The following is a 19,835-nucleotide window of genomic DNA, read 5'->3' as shown; positions in this document are numbered from 1 at the left end:
GGACAGGGCTTAGCACATGGGAATGGTCCAGTAAATGATTCTGTAGTGAAACAGAGATAAGGGTAGGGCAAGAATGGTATACACATACTGATGACAAAGACATATTGGCTATTTAAAAAGACTGAAGATAGAAGGCAAGGCTATAGAAGGAATTTGGGGGGGAAAAGTTCATTAGGTTATTTCACAGAAGTAAAACGGGTGTGGTTCATTATTCATACAGATACAAAAGTCAGACAGGAAGCATGTATTGCTATACATGCATAAATTTGTATGACTTCTATGAGGTGTTCAATATTTTTGGCAATACTTTTTCTTTTGAAACTCTTTTAAAAACTACATCTTTCAAAAAGAAAATTTTTTTAATTAAAAAAAGGAGACATCTTTCTCAATACCACAAGAAAACTCTCTTGTGGTTTTCTTCTTACCACTGGTTTCTGCTCTCTAGTCTCCTTCACTGGTTGATTTCTTTTCTCTCCATCATGGTTCCCAAGGTTCCACCTGGGCGTTCACTTCTCATTCTATTCTCTTTCTTTGCAGAGACAGTCTCATTGAACTCGAAGGTGACCAAGTGCATATTTCTAATCCTCACCTCTCTTCTGAGCTCCAAGCTCACTTCTACTGGACATTTCCACCGGGATTTTCCACTGGCATCTTAACCTCTAATATCTTTCTCAACCAGATATTGCTTCTCCATTTCACCCACTCTGGAAGTTGTGATGGTCTCCTTTCCTCCCCAACCATGTCTAATTCGACATGTACAGTCTACCTTTTCTACCTTTTCTCTCCTTTCCATTCCTATTGCCACTCCCACAGCTTATGTCCTTATCACTTTTTTTTTTTTTTAGTATTTATTTGTCTCCAGGTCTTAGCTGCAGCATGCAGGATACTCAGTCTTCCTTGCAGCACCATAGATCTTTAGTTGTGACAGGCAAACTCTTAGTTGAAGCATATGAGACCTAGTTCTCTGTTGTCATTAGTCACTAAGTTGTCTCTTACTCTTTTGCGACCCCATGGGCTATAGCCTGCCAGGCTCCTCTGTCCATGGGATTCTCCAGGTAAGAATATTGGAGTGGGTTGCCATTTCCTTCTCCAGGGGATCTGACCCAGGGGTCTAACCCAAGTCTCCTGCATTGCAGGTGGATTCTTTACCGCTGAGCCACCTAGGGAATAGTTGTCTGACCAAGGATCCATTCCAGGCCCTCTGCACTGGGAGCTACGGGCAACTGGACCACCAGGTAAGGCCCCCTGTCCTCACACTTCTTGGTTATCATTTCAATAACTGCCTGGTTGTTCTCCCTCCAGTGTCTCCTCTATCTCTATAGCCATGTTAGTACTTTCTTTAAAATTATTCAGTAGCTCTTTGTCACAGAGATAATAGAGCCTAAATTGATTAGCCTGGCATTCTCCTTTCTTTACAGTACAATGCCAGTCTATCTAACCTATCACATCTCCTGATAGCCCTGATGCTTTATGCTGTGCTACATCCCGTCACATCAAACAACTTGGGATTCCTCAATCACATTGTATTGCATTCTTTCTGGAAGGACTATCTGGTTTTTTTAAAAAATTTATTTTTTAAGATTTATTCATTTATTTTATTTTTGGCTGTGCTGGGTCTTCATTGCTACTTGTGGGCTTTCTCTGGTTGTGGTGAGCGGGAGATACTCTGTTAGTTCTGATGGGCAGGCTTCTCAGAGCAGGGGCTTCTCTTGTTGCAGAGCACAGCTGAAGATGCACGGGCTTCAGTAGTTGCAGCGCATGGGCTTGGCTGCTCTGCGGCATGTGGGATCATCCCAGACGTCATCATGCAGATGTCTCCTGCACCCCTGGTTAATGTCTCCTGCATTAACCCATGTCTCCTGCATCAGCAGATGGATTCTCAACCATTAGACCACTAAGGAAGTCCCTGGAATGACTATCTCTTTTACCTATAATTCATTGAATGAGAAAGGTCTACAATGTTCTGGCTAAGAGGAGGAGAAAGGCCTCAGTTTTAGTCAGTAGTAATAGAAGGAATGAATTCAGTAGTTTCTTTTTCCTTTTACTTTCTTTTTTTAAAAATTATTTTTTAAATTTTTGGCTGCACTGTACATGTGAATCTTAGTTCCCCAGTCAGGGATCGAATCCCTTACATTGGAAGCAGGAGTCTTAAACCACTGACCATCATGAAAGTTCTGAACTCAGTCATTTCAAGAGAAACTGAAAGTCAGCCAGAACAGAGAAACAGCAGCCTTAAAAAGTTGAAGGTAAACCAATGAAAGGAAATAGAACAACTAGTTAAAGTTTCACTGTCCATTATCAGGTTCTGGTTGACCTTGGGGATAGGATCATGAATTTAGGGTAATTATATCATAATGAGAAATCTTACATGCAAATAAAGCAGTCATTAGGGATCTTGGCCTAGTTAGCATTCTTTGGAAGAAAGTCAGGGGATAGTTTTGGGAGTGGTCTGTGCTTTAAACAAAGAATGATATCATGGAGGAGAAGAAAAGGGTTTATGTACATACAGGATTAACAAGCCCATGCTAGGGAGAGTGTTCTGGTTCCATACACCTGTGTTTTCCTCACTGTTTTTGCTCAGAGTTGCTGTAAACAAAGCATGTGGTTATAAATATCTCTCAGAGTCTGTTCACATGTTTCTGTTTAGAAGGAAATTCTAGTAATCAAGAAGTTAGACTGGAGGAACTTCCCTGGTGCTCTAATGGTAAGGAGTCTGCCCTCCAAATGAGGGGATCACAGGTTCAATCCCTGGTGAAGAAGTAAGAGCTCACAGGCCACAGTTCAGTTCAGTTCAGTCGCTCAGTTGTGTCTGAGTCTTTGTGACCCCATAAATCGCAGCACACCAGGCCTCCCTGTCCATCACCATCTCCTGGAGTTCACTCAGACTCACGTCCATTGAGTCCGTGATGCCATCCAGCCATCTCATCCTCTGTCGTCCCCTTTTCCTCCTGCCCCCAATCCCTTCCAGCATCAGAGTCTTTTCCAATGAGTCAACTCTTCGTATGAGGTGGCCAAAGTACTGGAGTTTCAGCTTTAGCATCATTCCTTCCAAAGAAATCCCAGGGTTGATCTCCTTTAGAAGGGACTGGTTGGATATGCTTGCAGTCCAAGGGACTCTCAAGAGTCTTCTCCAACACCACAGTTCAAAAGCATCAATTCTTCGGCGCTCAGCCTTCTTCACAGTCCAACTCTCACATCCATTCATGCACAGGCCACAAGGCACCCTCAAAAAGTAAAATATATATATATATGTATAAAATGCATATGTATACATATATACATATGTATAAAATGTGTATGTATACCTATATACATATGTATAAAATGTATATGTATACCTATATACATATGTATACATATGTATATGTATAAAATATATATATGTGCATATATATGTATCTGTTCCTTTTATATATATATAAAAGGAAAGATTGGAAAAAATGGTGGACACATGCTGTCTCCCAGGAATTTGCAACAATCTAGGCAGTTTCCTTGGAGAAGGAAATGGCAACCCACTCCAGTACTCTTGCCTGGAGAATCCCATGGATGGAGGAGCCTGGTAGGCTGTGGCCCATGGGGTCACAAAGAGTCTGACACGACTGAACGACTTTGCTTTCACTTTTCACTTTCATGCATTGGAGAAGGAAATGGCAACCCACTCCAGTGTTCTTGCCTAGAGAACCCTAGGGATGGTGGAGCCTGGTGGGCTGCCATCTAATGGGGTTGCACAGAGTCAGACACGACTGAAGCGACTTAGCAGGCAGTTTCCTGTGTTTCCCTAGTGGCTCAAATGGTAAAGAATCTGCCTACAATGCAGAAGACTAGAGTTTGATCCCTGGATCAGGAAGATTCCCTGGAAAAAGGAATGGCTACCCAGTCCAATATTCTTGCCTGGAGAATTCCATGGACAGAGGAGCCTGGTGGCCTACAGTCGATGGAGTCACTGAGAATCAGATGCAACTGAGCGACTAACACTTTTTCATCCCTTTCAGGCAGTTTCCTAGATTGGGTTGCTCTTCCTGTCCTGTCATTACTAAGCCAGGAAGGGGAGAAGGGGTGTAGAGGGCAGGGTTAAATTCATCTAATCCTATCCTGGGAGACAGTCTATGAGGAACAAATGATATCTGCACAAAGTGTAATCCTAAATTTGTTTGTTTGTTTTTTTAAGAGAAAGCTGAGAGGGAAGTGAAGGGAAAAGAGAGTCAGTTTCTTATGTACCAAAATGGTATCATCTCCCATGTACTGCTATATGAGAAAACAAGATTCAGAACATAAGTATGCAATGCTGGTTTTGGGGTAAGAAGTGGGAAAATAAGATTATATATGGAGCATTTGCTAATAGGTAGTTAGAATAGGGAAAAGGAGTCCAAAATGGCGGTGGCTAAAAGACAAGGAAGGGAAAAGCCTGCGAAAATAGAATAGAGGCGGGTCAAAGGAAGGTCCGAGGACCGGAGTGAGGGCTTCAGGTAGAACAGCACTCCTGGCTAAGCCCAATTTGCATAGGACAGGCCCAGGGGGGAGAAAAAAACATATAAAAAGAGGAGCCAAATGGCTCTCTCTCCCGCTTGCTGGGGCGCTCTTCTCTGCGCGTCTTTGGGTCGACATGCCCTCACAGCTCGAAGATGGATTTTCCTGCCATTATCTAAATAAAATAGAGCTGTAACACGGAGCTGTAACACTGATTTGGCTAAGAGCTATAACGATCCGTTCGAGACCTGAGAGCTATAACACGGTCTGTCCAAGACCCAAGAGCTGTGATGAGCCAAGGGGGGCTTTAATGTCCGTCACTCCAAATCTTTGTTGTGACGAGACAGAACCAAGGAACATACACTCGCCTGACAACACCATGAAGATACATAATAACGTAATCAAAATGATTTTCTATGATGGGAGAAACTGAGAAACTAGATGGAGACAGAGTGTTAGCAAGGTATCTTACTTATGATTTCTATATGGTTTTGCTATTTGAAATATGCAAATGTTTTATCTACTGAACAAAGTAAATAAAGTAGTAAAATAAAATTTAACTGTTGATGAGTAATTGTTCCCTTTGGAAAAAATATCAGATGATTATCAGACCACTGGCAGGAAGCAATGTTCTTTACAGTGTTGATTCTAATAGAACAAAGAAAAATAGCTCTGACAGGCAATCAACTAGATATAATGTATGCAATTATACAATGAATACATGGAACTGTAAAGAGTTATGGTGTAAATACATAATTATTGAGAGTAATGGGGAAATATGATACCAAATAGTAAGCTTAATATGATCTCTCTACAAGGAAATAAAAAACTGTGGAACAATGTGTACCAAAGCGTTCGTTTGAGAATATAGGTGACTTATGTTTAACTTTTGTTTTTCTTTTTTAAGGTAAGAATGGATTTATTTAGAGAGAAACACACTCCACAGACAGAATGTGGGCCGTTGCAGAGGGTGAGGCCTAATCTTTGTTTTCTAATGCGATTAAGTAATGAGTTGGTTTTTTATGTATTAAAGAGGGGAGGAGAGATAAATTAGGAGTTTGCAATTAATTCATACATACCACTTTATAAACAACAAGGACCTACTGCAATAGCAGAGGAAACTACACTCAATATCGTATAATAACCTATGCTGTAGTGGAAAAGAATCTGAAAAAGAATATATACACATGTATGTATAATTGAATCACTTTGGTGTAACTGGAAACTAACACAACATTGCAAATTAACTATATTTCAATTACAATGTATAAATAATGTTGACAAATTTTTAAAAATTAGGCATAAAATAAACAAAGTTTAAAAAAAAATCACCTTTCACTATCCCTGTCTGTACTCATTAAGTAGGACATCCTTTCATATTTTGTACTATTCAAGTAGTGGTAATAGAAGCACTGACATTTACTGAGTGTTTCCCATGTCCAAGGCATTACTGTTAATGCCTTATTTAAAGCACTTACTGTTAAGTGCTTTATAAGGATTATAAGTTAATAATCAAAATAACATTATAAAGTTCTGAAATATTATATGAGTTATTAGGTTTCCATTCTACAGGTAAGGATCCCAGGGCTTGGCAAGGGTAAGTCTCTAGCCCAAGTAACCTTGATAATAATCAATGATCAGTAATCAATGGTGAGTGTCTTGAACTTAGTCTGACTCCAGAGCTTATGATCTCATCACCGCGCTGTCATATCATATGTACCTTTGTTGGGGTCTTATCTCTCTTTGTTATAACAATCTTGGCATCCCTGGTGCTTTCTTCAGCAGTTCTTCAGTTCCTACAAAATCGTTCAGAGCTTGATTTTTAAAACGCAGCTAAGTGTTTGTTGGATAAATGAATGCATTTTTTTCTAAGCCAGAGTAGAAGTTGTCCAACTTAACATATCTCTGGATATCATGGAGGGCAGTGGTTCCTAATCATATCGGTTGGTTGCCTTGCAGGAATATCTGTCTTTCCAGACACATCTCTGTGAATTCCATGTTTCTGACAGTCATGCATTCCTGTATTTTTTTCATTCTATCACTAAGCCTATGGAGGAAAATTGATAAAATGTGTATTTGGTACCTGTTTATAGTATGTAAGAGACTGTCCTGAGCACCAGATGTACAAGGCTTATAAAACCATCAGTCGTTAAGAGAAAGAAAAACATCATATGATATCACTTATACATGGAATCTAAAAAATGATACAAAAGAATTTATTCATAAAAACAGAATAGACTCACAGACATAGAAAACAAACTTATTGATTACTCAGGGGGATAGCACCCACTCCAGTGTTCTTGCCTGGAGAATCCCAGGGACGGGGGAGCCTGGTGGGCTGCCGTCTATGGGGTCTCACAGCATTAGACACGACTGAAGTGACTTAGCAGCAGCAGCAGCAAAGGGGATAGCTAGGGGAGGAGGGATAATTTAGGAGTTTGGTATTAACCTATACACACTACAATATATAAAATAGGAAAACAACAAAGACATAGTGTATAGCACAGGGAACTATACTCAATATCCTATAATAACCTATTATGGAAAAGAATATATATATACATATATATGTGTGTGATTCAGTTATACATAGATATACACTCTACCCTTGAAAGTAATACAACATTGTAAATCAACAATACTTCAATTTTAAAAAACGGCAGTTGTAAGGAACTCAGAGGCAGAGACAGAAGGCAGGGGAGGGAGTTTTCCTAGTCATCACTCGTTTACAACAGAGGGAACCACATGTACTCAGAGAGGCAGAGGATAAACACCTCCCTCTGCCTGGGACTGGAGCATCCCGGAAGACTTTCCAGAGGAGGTGGCAGTCACTGAACTAAGTTTTCATGGACAAGTAGGAATGAGGCTAACAGTAAGGGGTAGATGGATAATATTTTTAACAAGCGCTTGATGTCAAGACAAGTCTGTTCACAATTTTGAGAAAAGACTTCTCTGAGAAGAATCTTAATAATATATGAGGATGTGTCAATTAAAATAGAAAAGTGGAGATTTAGAAATTGTGTGCCAGGGAAAATAAAAGAAATTGTGTGCACAGAGAAGTGTGTGTGTGTATGTGTGTGTGTGCACAAGTGCAAAGGTGAGCCTACGTGATTGTGCAAGATCAGAGTGAAAAGGAAATTACATTTAGTAGAAAACCAGGTCTTCTTTCAGATCACATCTCTTTTCTGACATTTTTAACAGTAATTGCAGTAATTGTGCCCAGGCCAGTCTCCTGAGCGCTGGCTTGGGCACACGAATTCCTTTCGCTGTCTCCTATAGCCTGGTGCAGAGTCAGAGTGATTTCCTCGTGATGACTCATAACTCAGTGACCAGGAAAAAATTAACAGGCTTCACAATAGGTCAATGTTTTATCCAGAGAAAAGTTTAACCCTTGCGGATTTATCAGACCAAATAAATATACGACCAAATATATTCATGACATTAGCGAAGAAAGTAGGCTCATAATTCATGGTCTCCAGAAGCTGAGGCCAAAGCAAAATATCTCTAGGTGTTTCAGTAGGTAACCAGGTGGGGAGCCAGGGAAAAATAACGTGAAAAAAGACTGATCTCGGATTTCCCCTGTGGTCCAGAGGCTTAGACTTCGTGCTCCCAGCGCAGGGGCACTGGATTCTATCCCTGGTCAGTAAACTAGATTCCGTATGCCGCGACTAGGAGTTCGCATGCTGCAGTTAAAGATCCCACAGGCCTCAACTAAGAGAGCTAGATAAATATATATTTTTAAAGACTGAGCTTATGTAGTCAAACCACCCAATCCAAAAAAGACAACTGCTTTAATTTCAATTTACATACAGAAAATGAGTTACATACTGAAAACCATACCCCACATTTCTTTATCTCAACCCCTTTGCTTATGAAGTGGAGGAAGAAGTAGAAGAATTAATTAGAAGTTAATTAAATTTCAGGCAGTTTTAATTAAGGAGTTAAAAAACAATTAAGATAAACTTAGAAATGTTACCTAACTAATTAGAAGAGCAACGAAAATTAGCAAAGTCATCCAATAAACCTATATTTTACCTGCAAATTTTTACATCATCACTATCTAATAAAGTGGACAAAAAATTGGGGGGTGGAGTAGGAAAGAATTATATTTAAGTATGAGCAATTCAGGGGAAAGATACCAGAGTTGGGTGAAAACAGATTTTTATTCTTCTGTACCTTTAGTGAACTGTATTCACAACTCTCTTAATTGAACATCTGGTAGCCATGGGTGATTCTAGACAGAAAGTATTAATAGAGAGATCTTTAGGTTAAATACACAGTGCATCCTTGGAACACATTAAGTGCTAGTCTCCTGGATCTCTCATCACACAAGGTTACAGAGAAGTTCATTACAGGGCTTCTTTTATAATGACCGGCTTTTAACCTTTGCTAGTTAAATGATGAAATGGTACTGGTGATTCAGAATCAGTGTAATTCACGTTTGATGTGCAGAGTGGTTGGTTAAATAGTACATTTCCCATCCCAAGGCTATATATATCCTTGTGTACCACTCCTTGCAAGGCTAGAATTGCTGACCTGAAGACAGCCATTGCCCACCCACTGGGAAAGAGCCAGGTGACTAGATCACTAAGTTCCTTTAGACAGAGAAGATGGGGGTTGTCTATCTGACCTGTTTACTTGATATTACTTTGAATCCAGCCATCAAGTCTTCATCTGGTCAACAACAGCTCACCACTCTCAGTTCTCCCAGTCACTTATAGTCGGCCTCACTTTGACTTGGTAGGAATATTCTAAGATACAGTTTTGCTGCCTGCAAACAAGAGGTTTTCATTCGGGAAGACTGACACCTAAGATGTGACTGAGGTGGGCGCTGTCAGTGCATCTTATCCAAGAGCAGGGTTTCCTGACCTCAGCACTATTGACCTCTGGAGCCAGATAATTTCTTGTGGAGGGCTGTCCTGTGCACTGAAGTTTGGTCAGTAGCGTTCCCAGCCTTTCCTCATTACATGCCAACAGGAACCGTACAGCCTGTGACAATTAAAAATGTCTCCAGACATCACTACATATGGCCTGGGGAACAAGTAACCCCTAGTTGAGAATCAGGATCTTGGATCCATGTCCTATTAGGTGGAAGCTCCCAGGACCCTAGTGCTGTGTGTGCTTAGTTGCTCAGTCATGTCCGACTCTCTGCGACCCCATGGACTGTAGCCCACCAGGATCTTCTGCCCATGGGGATTCTCCAGGCAAGAATAGTGAAGCTGGGTTGCCATACCCTCCTCTAGGGGATCTTCCCCACCCAGGGATCGAACCCAGGTCTCCCACATTGCAGGAGGATTCTTTACCAGCTGAGCCACCAGGGAAGGCCAAGAATATTGGAGTGGGTAGCCTATCCCATCTCCAGGAGATCTTCCCAAACAGGAATTGAACTGGGGGCAGATTGAACATTCCAGGCAGATTCTTTACCAGCTGAGCTACTAGGGAAGAACCCCCCAGGACCTTAGATCCATGTCCTAATAGGTGGAAGGTGGAATTCCTGTGCCCTGGTAAGTGTAAAGAATCTTAGTATCTTATCTTGTGACCTAAGAAGAGAAAGGCATTCTCCCCTACTGCACTTCATAGCCCCCATGTAAGCTGAACTCAAGCCAACCTCCAACAGGAAGCTCCTAAACTGTTTCTTCACAAGTTTGATAAATATCTACTGATGTCACCCTGCAAGCAGTCAGGGTTTTTTCTTTTAATATTTATTTATTTGGCTTCACTGGGTCTTAGTTGCAGAATGTGGGATCTAATTCCCTGACCAGGGATTGAACCAGGACTCCCTGCAATCATTGTTGCTGTTCAGACACTCAGATGTGTCTGACTCTTTTCGACCCCATGGACTGCAATACACCAGGCTTCCCTGTCCTTCACTATCTCCTGGAATTTGCTCAGACTCATGTCCATTAAGTCAATGATGCCAACCAACCATCTCATCCTCTGCCCACCCTTCTTCTTTTGCCTTCAATCTTTCCCAGCATGAGAGTCTTTTATGGGTCAGCTCTTCCCATCAGGTGGTCAAAGTATTGGAGCTTCAACATCAGTCCTTCCACTGAATATTCAGGGTTGTTTTCCTGTAGAATTGGCTGGTTTGATCTCCTTGCTGTCCAAGGGACTCTCAAGAATCTTCTCCAGCATCCCAGTTAGAAAGTATCAATTCTTTGGCACTTAGCCTTCTTTATGGTCCACTTGGAGTCTTAACTACTGGACCACAGGGAAGCCCCTCAGGTTCTCTTGTAATGATTTTGCTGCTGGGACTCCATCTTCCTTTCCTTGCTCTTCTGTGAATTTTTTTCTCAGGTCTCTAGGTTTACTGGGATGCTAGATTTTTTCCTATATAGTCCATGTTTCCCTGTCACGTGGATTGAAATTATTCTCTTTGCTGTCACCCAAAACCACACAGTCTTGAATCCTTCTGAACTCTCTCCATAGTATTGTCCATATGATTTTATCCTTTGCTGATTGCTTCTCCTATGACAACTGCATATCCTATATCCTTGAAGTCATAGTCTAGACCAGAGCTCTCCATTCTAAAGCACCCAAGAAGAAAACCCTTAGATGTAATCATGTCCATGGTCATTCTCAACTTGGGAAGCAAACCTTGCCCTTTTCTCCTGCCCATCCGCCCCATTCATCCCAGAGAAGTCTGGCATTGACTTAAGGAATTGGTTCTAACCCTGGAGCTGACATCATCAGGGGCTATTGATACAGATTGCTGGGCCCCAACCTCAGACTTTGGATATGGTAGGGGGTGAGGTGCAATGATTTGCAATTGTAGTAAGTTCCAGGTGATCTTATCTTATGCTCCAGACACCACACCTTGAGAACCACTGCCGTTAGGTGTGATGGCAGAGGAAAAAGCCCTCCTGGTGAATCTGGTTGGGTGGGGCGCCCAGTCAGTGCAGAATCACTGGTTAATTTTTCCTTTTTCCCCCAGAGATCAATGTTTCTTGACAAGTTTCATATCACCAGCAATGCCAGCTGAGCTTGTAGGAACTGTGAGAAAGCTTCCATACCTCAAGGAACAAAGGTAGTAGGCTCAAACAAAAATACCCAGCATTTATATTTAAAATGGAGAGCCAACAAAGACCCTCTGTACAGCACAGGGAACTCTGCTCAATATTATGTAACAACCTTAATGGGAAAGAATTTGAAAAAAAAATAGATTCGTGTATATGTAGAACTGAACTACCTTGCTGTACACCTGAAGCTAACATAGCATTGTTAATCAACTACACTCCAATATAAAATAAAATGTTTTTTAAAAAAGGTACAAGCCTTCAGTTGTATAACAAGTAAGCGACAAGAATGTAACATACAGCATAAGGAAGATTATGGTCAATAATATTGTAATAACTTTGTATGGGGACAGATGATTACAGATGATTACTATTATGATGATCATTTCATAAAGAATGCCAATATCAAATATTATGTAGTACACCTGAAACTGTGTACAGTTTGATACTGTGCATCAGATGTATTTCAATTAAAGATAAATATATATCTAAAAAAAATGCAGCAGTACAATACATATAAACTTCAGTTTCTTCACCCACAGGTGGATTTCCAGCTGTGCTGGCTTTTCAAAAGGAGATGCTTTGCCATATTCTTTCTATGAAAGAGAGAATATTTGCTAACACTGAAACTTGTAGATATTTATTAGGCAATTATTTTCAGAAATAGGGGAGAGAACAGGAACCTTAGAATGGAAGTACCTGGGCTCTAGTCTGGGTTGCCTCCTGACATTTTACAAATACTCAGTCTTCTCATCTATAAGGTGAGGGACCTACATTTCTTCTCAGAGGGCCCTAGCAGTGCTATGATTCTAGAAACACTTTCTTAAAAAGGAAGGAAGGAAGGAAGCCTATAGGATCCTACTGATTTGAACTTTCCCAATTTGATGTGCCAAAGGTCTGGTCTTGATGTGCCTAGCTGGTCTCTTCTGGTAGGCTCAAATGAGTCTGCAGCATCACTCTTAAAAATGAGGCCATTCATAGAACATTCTAACATATCCATCATGGTAGGCTGAATAATGCCCCGCCTCCGAAACGTCCAGATGCTATTCCTGGAAAATGTGAATAGTATATGATAATGGGAACTTTTCAGATTTCATTAAGTTAAAGAATTCTGAGATGGGGAGATTAGCCTAGATTATCCGGGTGGATCTAAATGTAATTAAAAGTGTCCTTGTAAGAGGGAGACGGAAACGTGATGAGAGAGGAGGAGATGGCCATGTGGTGGCGGAAGCTGGGGGAGAAAGCATGACGTGATGTGAAGACATGAACGGAGGAATCAGGACAGCCTCTAGAAGCTGCGGAAGGCAAGGAACAGATTCTCACCTGGAGCCTCCCCCCGACACTTGACACCTTGGTTTTCCTCCCTGAAGATTCATTTCAAACATCTGCCCTCCAGAACTACAAGAGAGAAAAAAAAAGTATTCGGTTATGAGCTGTCAAATTTGTGGTAATTTGTTTCACAGCCATGAAAACACTAATATCTGTTTATGGAACGCCTCCTAAGGGGCAGGTACTTTACACACAGTATCTCTAGTTACTGCAGCACCGAAGCAGTATGGATATTATAATATCTTCTAATACATAAGTTAACTGAGACTCAGAGAGGCAGACTATTATAACCCAAACCATACTGGTAATCAGTGATGCAACCCAGATTCAAGCTGAGGTCTGCCTGATGCCAAAGTCTTTCCCTTTTGTTATATGTTTCTGACCACAAGAAAAATGTACTGCAAGTACTTAGGACCATGTTTGGCATATGGCTAGGTCTTGATTAATGTTAGCTTTTACTATTGTCATTTTATGTCTGTGTCTTTGACTACAGCTGCCAGCCCAAGTGTACATGGAGCATAGTCACCCTACAGCCAGAGTGGCCTAGGGCCCAGCAGATGGAAAGGGTCTCTTTGGCCTTTCCATAACCCATGTCCTGGAGAGCTTCAAAGCCACAGAGATGCTCTTCTATTTCCACATCTTTCTCCTTCCACATATCCCGCTGTCTCTTTCTTTTTTGTTTTTGAGATTTTTTTGATGTGGACCATTTTTAAAGTCTTTACTGAATTTGTTTACAATATGGCTTCTGTTTTACGTTTCAGTTTTTTATCCGCAAGGCATGTGGGATTTTAGCTCCTTGAACAGGGATTGAATCTGCATTCCCTGCAATGGATGGAGAAGTCTTAACCACTGGACCACCAGGGAAGTCCCTCCCACTGTTTCTAGAAATGAGAAAAGGAAAGGAGCTACAGCCAAAAGGAGAATGAGTGAGAAAATGTACACAGAGAGAAGACCTCTTAGACTGAACCTCTTTAAGCTGGTATCCTGCTAAATTGATTCTTTCTCTGCCTCCCTTTAAAGGCCCCCAGGTAGACCTCTGTGCCTGCATTGGCACTCTCCTGGAAACTCCACACCCTTACTTTCAGGCTCACACATACTGCTGTCTGAGAAGCAGAGGGACTAAAGAGCAGCGGGATATAGGTAGAAAGTGAGAGAACCCTCTCCTAAAAACAAATACCTCTTCTTGTTTTCTTCTTCCATCTTGCTACTGGAATACCTCAACATTAGTTTATATCAATATATCAAAAAGAAGATATTTTCATGTGAAGAGATGTAAAATTTGAAGTGTGACAAAATGTCCTTATTATGGTGTGGGGAAACAGGTCCCTAAGAGATCTGAGCAGATAAAGGAAGTGTGTGACATGCATGGTTCCCTTCCCCCAGCTCTGACCTGTGGCAGGCATCACTAGTTGATCACAGCACTCTTCTCTACTGAACCCCGACGAATTAATTAGAGATGACACTATAAAGGACACTTACCTGGGACTTCCCTGGTGACCCAGTGGTTAACACTCTGAACTTCCAGTGCAGGGGGTGCAGGTTTGATTCTTGGTCAGAGAACTAAGACCCCATGTGCCACATAATGTGGTCCCAAAAAGGAAAAAAAAAAGGACACTTATTTGGCATGCTTGCAATATGACATAGCTTTGAAGATTAGGAACTCTGAAAACTCTTCCTCAGTTGCAATTTACTTATCAATTTTCTGAATTCTTTCTGAATTCTCCCCCTCTATTAAAGTCCAGGTCTCATCCTACCCACTCTGGGGAGCCTCCTTAATCACGCTCATGTTAAGCTTCCCTAAATCCCTCTCCTTAGCTACTGATATATTCTGGAGAGGATCCAGATTTTGTGGGGATAGAAACTTGACAATAGCATTGTAATATTTTTTATAGAGAAACTGGAAAGACTAGATATTATTTTCATTTTTAATGAGAGCTTTGAAGAATGGCACTTTAAGAGTTAAATCATTTCAGCAAGCTTGCTTCTCTAAACAATAGAATTTTAACCACATCAAGTTTGGGCTGTTGCTTTCAAGGGTATTCTTTTTTTTTTTTTTTTTTCAAGGGTATTATTCTTTAAGTGGAACATATCATCATCTTTGGTCATTGAACAGACTGGCCAAACATTGTTGGTGTATTTTGTTTTCCTTTGCTTATGTCCTTGGGGTTATAAGTTAGGGATGTGACTGGAACAACACAAATCAAATACTTCCCTAACCAAATGCTATGATGTGTCTTATGGGAAATAACCTCAGTCAGTCCAGGGAAGTGGTTTAACTGTGAAAAAGAACATGAGATTCTTGTTGACAAGCACTCATTCAGCAGATACTGATAAATATCAATATTAAGCCTGCCAGGCTCCTCTGCCCATGGGATTCTCCAGGCAAGAATACTGGAGTGAGTTACCATTTCCTTCTCCAGGGGATCTTCCCGACCCAGGGATCGAACCTGGGTCTCCCACACTGGAGGCAGATGCTTTAACCTCTGAGCCACCAGGGAAGCCCACATTTGAGTCTTTACTATCTGCCAAACACTATTGAATACTCTGATGATATAGTGGTGAATAAGACAGAAAGATATTCCTGCTTCTAGGGAACTTGCATTCTGGTAGGATAGATAGGCACTGAACAATAGCCTAAAAAATTCCCATAGTAATGAGAGCTATGCAGAAAAGAAAATGGTGGATGACAAGGCATAGACCAGTCAATTCTAAAGGAAATCAACTATGAACATTTTTTGGAAGCGCTGATGCTGGAACTGAAGCTCCAATACTTTGGTCACCTGATGCGAAGAACTGACTCCTTGGAAAAGACCCGGATGCTGGGAAAGACTGAAGGCAGGAGGAGAAGGGGACAACCAAGGAGAGGTTAGTTGGATGGCATCACTCACTCAATGGACTTGAGTTTGAGCAAGCTCTGGGAGATGGTGAAGGATACGGGAGCCTGGTGTGCTACAGTCCATAGGGTCCCAAATGGCCAGACACAACTTATTGACTGAACAACAACAACAACAAGGCATAGATTGGATAATCACGGAAGATTTCTGGGGGAAAATGATCTTGAGGCGAAGACAAGAAGGAGGCCACTGTGAAGACCTGGAGGAAGGGCAGAGAAGATGCTCCAGGCAAAGGAAGCATTGTGTGCAGAGATCATAAGGGGCATTAGGACCTGGGCTTGTCTCAGAAATAGAACTGAGGCTGTTGAGGCTGGGACCTGCAGGGGAAAAGGGCAGAGAGTGAGGTCAGGCAGGCAGGCAGGCGGGAGGGGGTGGGGGCACCATGTCAGGCTTGGCAGGCAGGATCAGGAATTTGGTTTTAACTCCAAAGGCAATAGAAGCCACTGGAGGGTTTTAAGCAGGACAGTCATGGGATCTAATTTACATTTTGTTTTTTTAAGCTGGGCCACTTGGCTTCTGAGATTTTACCAGGGATCAAACCTGGGCCCAGGGCAGTAGTGAAAGCACAGAGTCCTAATCACCAGGTTGGCAGGGAGTTGCTTAATTTTACATTTTTAAAAGAACATTCTTGATGCAGTGAAAAGAGTGAATTATAGGGAGGAGAGACGGCAACAAGGAAACCTGGTTAGGATTGAAGGACAGTATTCTGGGCAGGAGATGGTGGCCTCAGAACAAGGATGGGGCTACTGCACAGACAGACCAGGCTACTTGACGCAAGAGCTAGGAGAAGTCACTCAAGTCAACATCTGTATGTACTAAGTCGCTTCACTTGTGTCCAACTCTTTGCAACCCCATGTACTGCAGCCCACCAGGCTCCTCTGTCCATGGAATTTTCCAGGCAAGAATACTGGAGTGGGTTGCCACGTCCTCCTTCAGGGAATCTTCCAGACCCTGGGGTCAAACCTATGTCTTTTAGGTTTCTTGCATTGGCAGGTGGGCTCTTTACCACTTTACCTGGAAAGCTCCAAGTCAGCTTGAAAGTGAAAGTGTTACTTGCTCAGTTGTGTCCAATTCTTGGTATCCCCTATGGACTGTAGCCCACCAGGCTCCTCTGTCCATGGGGTTTTCCGGAAAAGAATACTGGAGTGGGTTGCCATTTTCTCCTCCAGGGGATCTTCCCTACCCAGGGACTGAAGCTAAGTCTCCTGCATTGCACGCAAATTCTTTACTAGCTGAGCCACCAGGAAAGACCAGGTCAACTTGGTAAAACCTAATTTCCTCACCAATAAAAAGTGGAGAATACTATGCATCTCAGAGATTTGTTGTAGGGGTTAAATGCACCCAAAGGCTAGGGTGCTGGCAGTCTCCATCAGGAGTCAGCAGACTCGGGCCCCTCTGGCCCACCACGTGTTTTATTGAGCATTGCCACGTCCATGTGTTAGGTATGATTCATTTCATGGAGCAACAATAGAGTTGGGTAGTTGTACCACAAACCACATGGCCTATAAAATCTCAAATAAGTATTCTCTGCCCTTTACAGAAAAGTTGATTGACCCCTAGATTAGAATGAAGAGTAAGAAGAATCTGAGAGACATGCTAATCTATACACCTAGCAGGCAGTGCATTTGGAGAAATGTTAGTGGCATGTCATGGATGGTATTTTTCAAGTGCTCTGCAAAAGAGAAGGCCCTTGCTGTAAAGAGGTGATTCATAAAGGGATGCAGCTGAAATGAACTTCAAATGTCATTGTTGCATAAATCAACCAATAAAACCATGTAACATTTATATAGTGCCCCTGTATTTCCATTCTATTTATCAATACTTTTATTAAAATAATCTACTCTGGATTTATAAATTTAGTGTGAGACAGGATAAGCAATGGAAAAGATATATATCAATAAATTGGAAGAACCATAAACAGAATACAGAGTTCAGCTAGGTGCTCAACAAACATAACTTTAGCCTTCTTTCCTGAGCACCTTTGACTAAAGTCAATACCATTCATTTCACTGGGAATTCAAGTAAGGGTCATAGGAGAAGTTTGCTTTTCCTTATTACTGTGTAGCTGAAAGTCACACATTTATTTCAAATTGCTAACTAGTTTTGCTTCATGTTAACTTTTTATATGTATTTCTGCGGATTGATATTACTATTATTCACATTGCTATTGTTCAGTCGCTAAGTCATATCTGATTCTTTGGGACCTCATGGACTGTATAGCCCAGCAGGCTCCTCTGTCCATGGGTTTCTCCACGCAGGAGTACTGGAGTGGGTTGCCATTTCCTCCTCTAGGGGATCTTCCCGACCCAGGGATTGAACTCGGGTCCCTGCACTGGCAGGCGAATTCTTTATCACTGAGCCACCAGGGAAGCCATTATTCATATTACCATCACTTTATGTATTTTGAAGCCTCAGACCAAAGTAGAGAAGAGGAATTAATGAAAAGTCGCTAAAATCTAAACATGGAGATAGAATAGACTTAACCTTTTTGTTTTCTTTTGTAACTTTACTATGAAGTTTATTATTATTATAAAGATTATTATCATGATGAAGTTTATTAGGCCCATGTCATAAAGTACTTTGTGATTAGTTTCTTTTCTCTTTTGCAAATAAAGGGGTTTATTCTCTAGCTTTTGAATACAAAGCCCTGTAGATTAATGTGACATATAGTTTTAAAATATGAAAATTAAATGTTTCTTTAAAAATATCACTTGTAGAAAAATAAACCCCAAATAAATTGATACATATAATATAACTAATAACTAATGATCTCTAATTAGGGTCTATTTTCCCTTAGGCATCTAAAATGTTTTTGTTAAAGTATAGTTGATACAATATTGTGTTCGTTTCAGGTGTAGAACAAAGTGATTCAGTTATACATATATATATTTTTTTTTTCAGATTTTCCATTACAAGTTGTTACAAGATATTGAATATTATCCCTTGTGTTATATGGTAAGCCATTGTTTCTTATCTATTTTATATATAGCAGTGAATAGCTATTAATCCCTTACTCTTAATTTATCCCTAATCTCCACCCTTTCCCTTTGGGTAACCATAGTTTGTTTTCTCTTTGTTAGTCTGTTAAATTTTTTTAAATTTATTTATTTTAATTGGAGGTTAATTACTTTACAATATTGTATTGGTCTTGCCATACATCAACATGAATCTGCCACAGGTATACATGTGTTCCCCATCATAAATAGACTCATTTGCATTATTTTTTAGATTTCACTTATAAGTGATATCCTGTAATATTTGTCTTTGCTGTCTTACTTCACTTAGTATGGCAATCCCTATGTCCACCCATGTTGCTGCAAATGGCATTATTTCATTCTTTTTTGTGGCTAAGTAATATTCTATTGTATATATGTACAACAGAAGCCTCTTTACCCATTCATCTGTTGATGGACATTTATGTTGCTTCCTTGTCTTGACTACTGTAAATAGCACCTCTATGAGCATTGGGGGTGTGTGTATCTTTTTGAATTACAGTTTTCATCTTTTCCGAGGAGTAGATACTTGAGTGAATCTGTGGGATCATTTGGATGACTGGGTTTTTAAAATCAATAATTAGTTATCTTAAATATGTTGAGTCAACAATACTTCTCATTTCTTGGGGGAATGTCAGAAAAAAAATCTCTATTTTTTTTGAAACATTTAAGGAATTAAGAAATGGAAGTAGATAATTAAAATAAATTACTTAACCACGTTCTACATGGGATTGCAAAACTTAATACATAAACATTATACTCTCATTCCAGTTGACTTTGATAAAAATATTGCTAGGCCATAATCTTTATTGTGTATTTAGAAGTATGAGTTTCTACCCAGTTGAGACCATAAATAGGGGAGAGAAAGCCAAAAGCCACAAGAAAGAAAACATTTTGGTTCAACTTTGTGCTTGGTGAGCTGTTTTCCCTCATAAAAATTTACAAATTAAGGGACATATTTCTGCATATGATCACAGTCCCCATGGGTAGGGGTAACCAAATACAGAGAGATATTTCATTTTTATCTGAGAAATGCTTTTCTATTACTTGCTTCTTTTATGAAACAAATACACAGTTGCTAAACATAATTTCCTGAACTTTAAAAACATTTTCTCACAGGCTAAAAACTTCTGTAT

General features: G+C 40.6%; 1 long non-coding RNA gene across 2 annotated transcripts in view; it reads right to left on the bottom strand.

Annotated features, from left to right (window-relative positions):
- Positions 1–19,573, bottom strand: part of LOC132658626 (uncharacterized) — a 32,876-nt gene extending 13,303 nt beyond the window's left edge. For both annotated transcript variants that reach the window (XR_009598491.1, XR_009598492.1), the window contains exons 1-2: positions 14,292–19,573; positions 12,807–12,881 (exon numbers count right to left, since the gene is read on the bottom strand). This is a non-coding gene — a long non-coding RNA (uncharacterized LOC132658626). The remainder of the gene's footprint in view (positions 1–12,806; positions 12,882–14,291) is intronic.
- Positions 19,574–19,835: the final 262 nt, after the last annotated feature.

This window comes from Ovis aries, chromosome 25, assembly GCF_016772045.2.
Source record: "Ovis aries strain OAR_USU_Benz2616 breed Rambouillet chromosome 25, ARS-UI_Ramb_v3.0, whole genome shotgun sequence".
Lineage (NCBI taxonomy): Eukaryota > Metazoa > Chordata > Mammalia > Artiodactyla > Bovidae > Ovis > Ovis aries.
The sequence above is the reverse complement of the archived record's forward strand: the minus strand, read 5'-3'. Positions and strand labels throughout refer to the sequence as shown.